Here is a 7949-nt window from a genome sequence, read left to right on the forward strand (position 1 = left end):
TGATCTCATCCACTCTCACAGAATCCCATGTGGGCTGGAGGTGGGGGTGGGGTGGGGATTGTTAACCCCACTTTCCCAGGGAGGAAAGAGAGGCACAGAGAGGGACACTGGCCTGCCCTAGGTCACACAACCAGCCAGTGGAAGGGCTGAGACTGGAAATTAGGCATTCCTGCCGTCTAGAATAGTTATTGAACCTGACGGATATAAGCTAGAATCATCAGCAAGATACAGCAAATTGGGGTGTCGTTCTTGGGGGTGACTCAGTGGCTGAAACAGCTCCAAGAGTGTTGGGATTATGTATGAAAAGAGGGAGGCTGCCTGGGACTAATGGTCACCACAATTGCTCCCCCTCTGACCGGTGGCCTGTAGCCCTACCTGGGGGGCTCATTGCCTCTATAGGCCACAGCGTCCATTCTCTGGGTATCAGAGGCTGCAGTCGTGTGATGGAAAGAACATTGGCCTTGAGGTCATGGGACCTCTGGGGAGGATAGTCCCCAGGGACCCCCAAATTAGTCATTTTCCCTCTCAACTTTTCCATTTTTCATTCAAAAAGTGGGGCTACTAACTACGTTAAAGTGTTGAACTGAAAGAGACATTGTGTGTAAAATATTTCCTCATGAACTATAAGCCCTGCACGAAGAGAATCTACTGGTGTTCCCTTTAACCTGATTTCATCACACAGCAGGATTGCCCTGGTCATATTCCTTACCGCGTCTCTGTCGCTTTGCATCTCTGGCACCCAATGCCTGGTACTGAATGTTCATGTTGAGGCCTGTATGGTCTCCAGTGCAGGGGTCGGCAAACTTTCCATAAAGGCTCAGTTAGTAAGTATTGTTAGCTTTGTGGGCCACATATGGTCTTTGTCACATGTTCTCCTTCTTTTTTTTAAATACTGAAAATCCTTTAAAATGCAAAAACCATTCTTAGCTCACAAGCCTCACCAAAGCAGGCCAGTTGGGCCTGTGGGCTGTAGTTTGCTGAACCCCGGTCCAGTATAAAGGGGAGGACTTTGGAAAGGGACCGGAAAGGACTAGAACTTCCTGTATTGAATTGTGTTCCCCAGAAAGATACTTTGAAGTCCTAACCCCTGTACCTGTGAATGTGACCTTGTTTGGGGAAATAGGGTATTTCTTTGAAGATACTCCCAGTTAAATCATACCACAATAGAGTGAGTCCTAATCCTGATCCCTTCTGAGTGGCGTCTTACAAAAGGGGAGAACAGACAGGGAGAGAGAATCACACCCAGCGGGAAGGACCATGTGAGGACTGTCTATAAGCCGAGGCAGGCTAAGAAACCCCTGGGGGCTACCAGGGAGGATCTTCCCCTACAGCTGACTGAGAGAGAGCATGGCCCACTTTATAGCCACCCACTTTGTGGGATTTTGTGAGCGCAGCCGTACGAAACAGAGAGCCACTTACCTAGCTGTATGCCTTTGGACCACTCGTTTAACCCCCCTCGCACTTAAATTGTTTGATGATGATAATGGTACCTACTTCAGAGGCTGTTGTGAGAGTAATATATATAAAATGCCTGCCCTGTAACACCTGATAAAATGGGAGCTGATATCATTATTACTGTTCAATTAGCAAGTGAATGCAGGACCAGGGGCTGCCCCCCTACCCCACCCCGTGCTTGGTGTGGTATGGTGGCCAGCACTCTCCCAGCGTCTGGGTTATTTCTACGGGGGTGACAGCAACCTTGCCTCTAAGGGGGAGAGGCCCCCCAGCCTGGGGTTGCATGAGGCAAGGAGGAACAAAGACCTGGGGTCATGCCAGGGGGCTGGTCAGCACAAAGCGGAACATGGAGGAGGGGAAGGCTGGCGGAGGGGAGCCAGGGCGGTCTGCAGAGTGAGGGAGGTGGGGAGGGCCATGGAAAGCAGCTAGCTCTTCACCTTCTTCCAGACAGCATGATAAGCTCTGCTGGCCTGGAGGGGAAGAGAATCCCACTGGGTCAGAGCAGCCTTGAGAGCTTGGCTCAGAGGGACAGAGAGGCGAGGGCAGGTAGGCAGCAGCCTAGGGTTTCCTCAGGATAGACCATGGGGACTCTGGGGGAGGCGGAGGGTGGAGACCTTGGCCCCACGGCCAGCTTTGGTCTGGGAAGGGGTAGGGTGGCAGTCGGTAGGGCTAGAAGAGATTCCACATAGATTGAGGGCCAGGGAGGCCTGGGGCTTTGCTGAGAGGACACCCGGGGAATACCGGGTCCCCTTGAATCCTGGCTTCTTCTCAAGTGAAAAATTACAGAAGGACACCCATTCTGAAAAAACGTGGGCGGGAGTGAGCTCTTTTTATGAACAATAAAAGCTACCATGTGCTGAGTGCCTTTTGAGCCCCAGGTGCTGTGCTGGAGGCATCATGCCCAGTACTGCCCATCTTCACAACAAGCCTGTGTGATGCAGAGGGCAGGAGAACTGGCCGATGTCAGCAGTCTTGCTTTAGCTCATGTCCTACTGCCTTGGTGTAAACCTAGCTCTGCCCATGGCTTCAGGATTGTGTGGGATACCCAGGCCCAGGGTGTTTTGAGACCCTGATTCTTCTTTTTGAGAAATACAAGGGGAAGGCACTGGTTCCTTGGCTGTTGGGAGAACCTCATTGTCAACAAGCCACGGGAACCCAGAGTGCTCCCTTTACGTACTTGTGGCATCTCAAGGCTGGTTCTGAAGGGCTGAAGTGAGACTGTCCTCCCAGGCGATAAATCAGCAGTGTGGCACAGAGTATAGGGCAGATAGATCCCAAACACCCCGTTCATTCCCGTGCCCCCCTGCATCTGCATGTGTTGTTCCTCTAACTGGAAAGCCCCCCCTTCACTTCCTCACCTGGTAAACTTCTAAAAAAAAAAAAAAAAAATGCCGTGGATTTGATTCCAACTCATGGCAGCCTCATATGTTATAGAGTAGAACTGCCCTCCATAAGGTTTTCCTGGCTATAATCTTTATGGAAGCAGACTGCCAGGCCTTTCTTCCTCTGGCACTGTTTGGTGGGTTTGAACCACCAACCTTTAGGATAGTAGCCAATTGCAAGGCACTTGCACCACCAGGGGACCTCGATAAACTTCTGCTTAGTCCTTTAAAACAGCTCAAATGTCATCTCCTGTAGGAAGCCTTCCAAAACTTCCTAGGCACAGTGAGTAACTCCTTCTACTTTACGGTATTTGATTGTGTTCCTATTATTATATTATTTTGAGGGGAAAATATTAGTTGAGGACTTATTGCGGTCTAAGCCTTGTGCTAGGCGCTTTACTGCGTCATCTCATTTAATATTTACTACCCGATGAGATCAGTATTCTTACTCCCATTTTACAGATGAGGAAACTAAGGCCTACAGCAGCTTAATAAAACTGCCTGAGGTCACATAGCAATTAAGTGGTAAAGCTGGGATCTGAACCGAAGCAGTTTGACTCCACTGCCCTTCCTCCTAATCACTAAATTATATCACCTCCTTTACATTACTTATAATTACCCCCAAGCTGTAATTATAAGTTTATGGGTCTGTAAATGCCTCATGAGCAGAGACCATGACTTAGTTATCTTTGGTGTCCTAGAACGTAGCACAATACAATGCACATAGTAGGTACTTAGTAGATGCTTATGGAATGAATGTTGAGTAAAAGAGGCCATGGGCGTTGAAGACCACTGAAGGAAGGTGGTATGCCTGGGAGTGGGGCAAAGAAGACCTGCCGGTAGCCCCAGAGGCAGCGAAGTTGACAGTAGCGGAAGGGAGGGCACCTGGACCCTGGGTGGAAAGGAGGTTCCTGCTGGGCCCATGCTATGCCATCTTGGAATAATGAGCCTAGCAAGAGCAATAGGATAATTTCCTGACCTACTACTCAGTGAGCATCTTTAATATGCTAGGAAGTGCTCTACATGCAGGCATTTCAAGTCAAGAATAGAGGATAGTGTGTTAAAATCCCTAGGTAGCTCACAAAGGAGGACCCTCGACCCCAGCCACTGTAGGATATATTTTGGAAAAGGTTCACCTTTCAGGCAGGGTCCGGACTATGTGATTGTGGGTTCTGCACCTTGCTGGCACTCTTTGAGTCCAGGGTGTTAAAGGAAGTTGCGTGTGCATAAACCCCCATATATGTTAGTCCTCGGTTGTACCATACAACTCTGTGTACTACACTGACTTCCTGGAGGAAGAGGTCTTTAAGGTGAATGTGGAGAAGTGTATCAGGACACCTGGCTTCTCCATCTCCTCCTGGGCCTCTCCACCCCAGAAGGCAGGACCCAGCCAGCCCTGAAGCCTGGAGCCTCCCCCTCCCCGCCCCCCATCAAGCCCCGGTGGGCCTGTAGGTCGCTCTTCCTGGGGCTGAGCAAAGACAGCAATCGTGCTTCTCTTCTTGGTGTTGGCTCTGCCCTGGGGAGCTGCTGGGCCTTTGGAGCAGGGGTGGCAGGGTGGTGTGTGTGTGGGGGAACACCTAAGCATTCACAGTCCCCTCTGAGTGCCCCTGGAGCCCCTTGGAGCCGACCGGAAAGCTCTTTTCTTGCCCGGAAGACGTCCAAAGCTGTGTGGCTGCTGACATGGATGGAGGCGGGGGAGGGGGTAGGGGGGAGGCAGGGAGAACGGAAAAGACCCCCCTGCAAGCAGCGTTCATACAAAATGCATTTCCCAACGTATCCCTCTGGCCTGTCGGAGCCCCTTCTGCTCACTGCTCTGTTTATACATGATAGACAACTAATTAACATCCAAACCTCTTGAAAGGTCTTTTCAGAGGTAATGTTCTGACAGATTATGTCAGCAAGGAGCACTGATTTGTCTAAGCATGGATCACATTGTTTCAGATTGAATGAGGTGAATATTAAACTGCTTTAAATGTACTCTTCATAAAGTACTAATTACACACTCCCAAGGGAGAACAGCCAAGGAATACTAAACAGCAGAGAAGTCAACAGAGGGTTCTTTTTATAGTATGTTGCTGGGCTCTGTGTTTTTCTGTCTCCTTCTTTCTCGCTCTCTCTTTTTTTTACAGTAAAATCACAGCACGCTAAAGAATACACATTTATAGCACAATGGTTCTCATCTAATTATATGGCAATCATTAGTTTTAAGCTGGATGTATTATATTTTCTTTGATATATTATGCCTAGGGCATAACAGCATGTATTGCTGCTACTGGCAGATTCTAGTCCCCCCACTACCCTTGCCAAACCCGGACTCTGTTCCACCCCCTACCCTTTAACAAATTATTTAACCCCTACTGTTGGTTTGCTTATTGTCTCAAAAAAAAAAAAAAATCACAATTTAAATTGGATAAAATGGAGGAAACAACACACCCTTTGTTAATTTAAAGAAAAGAAGAAAGGAAATCTCATGTGTTCTTGGGAGCTGTGCAATTTTTTTATTAACCAGGTGATGTCCCGAATATACAATATCTACTCTCCACCCCAATGAAATTCCTTCATAATGAATTTTATTGGATCACACTGAATTCCCACTTGGCTGAGCTTTATTGTCCCTCAGGGAAAGAGATATTTATATGTATATAAATACATATCTATTTAAAAGCAACACTGGGGTGGAAAACCATGTGGCAGGAAGCATTCCAGCAAGAATGCGGATTGTGACTTCAAAATGCCTATCTACGAATGTTCCATCAGTTCTGTTCCATCAGTTTTGGGGGATATTTCTGCCTTTGCCCATGGTTGAGAAATCAAGTCATTTTGAGACGCCCTAGAGTCCTGAAGGGAGGAAAAGGCCAAGTTCCTTGGGAGTGGACGGCTTGATATTGACCCAACTGGTTTCTTATTGGTCATGCCTCCAATTATTGTGCCTTTAAAGATGAAAGGGACTCCAGGGTCTCAGAGAGGGAAAATCACTCATGTGTAAGCAGCAAAGTGGTGGCCCCTGTCTCCCTACTGTGATCTTCCTTCCTTTTCCTCCCCCATACCAAATCAAAGAACTGTGGAATCTTAGAGCTGAAGGGCTTAGAGATTTTCCACCTCTTTATTTTACAGCTAAGGAACTTCAGCCAACAGGGGCCATGTAATTTGCCTAATATCACAGAGCTGCCTGCAGTTAAGGCTGGAATCCACGGTCCTGGCTCACTTCAAAAAAGAGTAGCTTCAAGCAACTCTTTCAGCACAAGAATGACCAAAAGCAAAAGAATAAAATGACAGATTTATATTCTCTGTGAGCTGGAAGAAGACTTTAATGTCATCTAGTCTAACCCACCAGTTGCTGCTCCAATCCCCTCCACAACATCCCCGACAAAGGACTTGTTCATTCTTAGATCTGGCTTCTCCAGGGATGTGCTGTCCACCCCCTCCACCCATGCAGTTAGATCGTTATTGTCTAGCTCTCATGGTTAGAAGTAAGTGCTTAAGAGCAGGGAATGCTGGAGCTAGAGTGTTTGGGTTCAAATTCTGCACTGCCACTTACCAGCTAGCGACTTAACATTTCTTTGCTTCCATTTCCTCCTTGTCTGTAAAGTGGGGATAATAAGAGTACCTGCCTCACAGGGTTTTGGGAGGATGAGATGAGGTGATATATGTCAAGCAGTGTCTGACGTACTAAGCTAAATAACGTTTTATTGTTAGCTCCCATCGAGTCGGCCCCTGACTCATGGTGACCCCATGCACAATGGACTGAAGTGCTGCCTGGTTCTGTGCCATCCCCATGATCAGTTGGGGATAGGACTGTTGTGATCCACAGGGCTTTCACTGGCTGATTTTTGGAAGTAAATTGCCAAGCCTTTCTTCCTAGTCCATCTTAGTCTGAAAGTTCTGCTGAAACCTGTTCAGCATCACAGCAACATGAAAGCCTCCATTGATAGAAGGGTGGTGGCTGTGCATGAGGTGCATTGGCCAGGAATCGAACCTGGGTCTCTCCCATGGAAAGTGAGAGTTCTACCACTGAACCACCAACGCCTCATTAAGGTTAGCTAGTATTATTACTTGAAAGTTCATCTTCTCACTCAATTTGAACTACCCCCAAACAACTACCTTAATTCTAGATTAACTTCTCTCCTACATGACTGCCTTCCACTATTTCATTCATTCACTGCACAGCTTTCACTAAATGACACCTGCATGCCAAGTGCATCATGCTAGATGTGGAGAGAGAAATGAAAAAGACCTGGCCCCTGCTCTCACAGAGTTTACATTCTAGAAATTATCATCTGTCTTCAGAGGTTTTCTTCTCCAGGGGAAATATTCACCAGTTTATCTGCATGTTCCTCATTTAACATGATGTCAAATCTTTCCCATCTTCCTCATATGAAATCATCCAGAGAAATACATCAGGGATGCAGCAAAAATGGTAGCAAACCTGAACTTCTGTCCAGGCCAGGCTTTGTGTGCATTACCTAAAAAGACCCACTAAGACACACCTGTAGTACTTGTTACTCAAGAGACTCAGATTCCATTGTACTGGATAGGGCCCAGGTATGGTGGGTTTCCAAAGCTCCCCAGGTGAATCTAATGTAAATGTGCGTGTGCGTGCACGTGCACTCATACACACAGATGCTACCTAGTCATTGAGAAGGTTGTCTTTGTATCTGTTCACTTCCCTGGGACACTTCTCTTCCATCTTCTACCGAGGTCTCTCCTCAAGTTTAGGATTGGTGTCTGCTGAGGTATTACTTGATATTCTAGGGGGGTAACTGCTGCTATGTGACTCTTCCAGAATGCCCTAAGATAGTGGAGAACCCCACTGCCCACTCTGTATGTCAGTCAAAACCCAGGGACCAGGGCCAGCTTCATGGATGTGCGACCAGTGCAGCCATGCAGGGCCCTGTTCTCTGAAGGGCCCTGCACTTGGGGTTTAATGCTCTGTGGGTGCTGTTTTCAAATTATTAGTAATTTGGTCTTTGAATTAGTATTTTGTGAGTGAAGTCTGTGGGACAATGGAGCACGTGCTGAGGATTTGGAGCCTTGGCTTATGCATGGTCCTGTCTCCTGCCACTTGCCTGGGATGCATTCATGGCTGCCCACTTCCCACCCCTGCCCTGTGAC

General features: G+C 47.7%; 1 protein-coding gene and 1 non-coding gene across 2 annotated transcripts in view; both read right to left on the minus strand.

Annotated features, from left to right (window-relative positions):
• PEBP4 (phosphatidylethanolamine binding protein 4) overlaps positions 1–7949 on the minus strand; it is a 286828-nt gene that overhangs the window by 46608 nt on the left and 232271 nt on the right. The gene's annotated exons all lie outside the window — the stretch shown is intronic.
• TRNAG-UCC (transfer RNA glycine (anticodon UCC)) lies at positions 6793–6863 on the minus strand. Its single transcript has one exon. It is a non-coding gene; the product is annotated as a tRNA-Gly (tRNA).

The sequence above is a fragment of the Trichechus manatus genome, unplaced genomic scaffold (genome assembly GCF_000243295.1).
Source record: "Trichechus manatus latirostris isolate Lorelei unplaced genomic scaffold, TriManLat1.0 scaffold00090, whole genome shotgun sequence".
NCBI classification, from domain to species: Eukaryota; Metazoa; Chordata; class Mammalia; order Sirenia; family Trichechidae; genus Trichechus; species Trichechus manatus.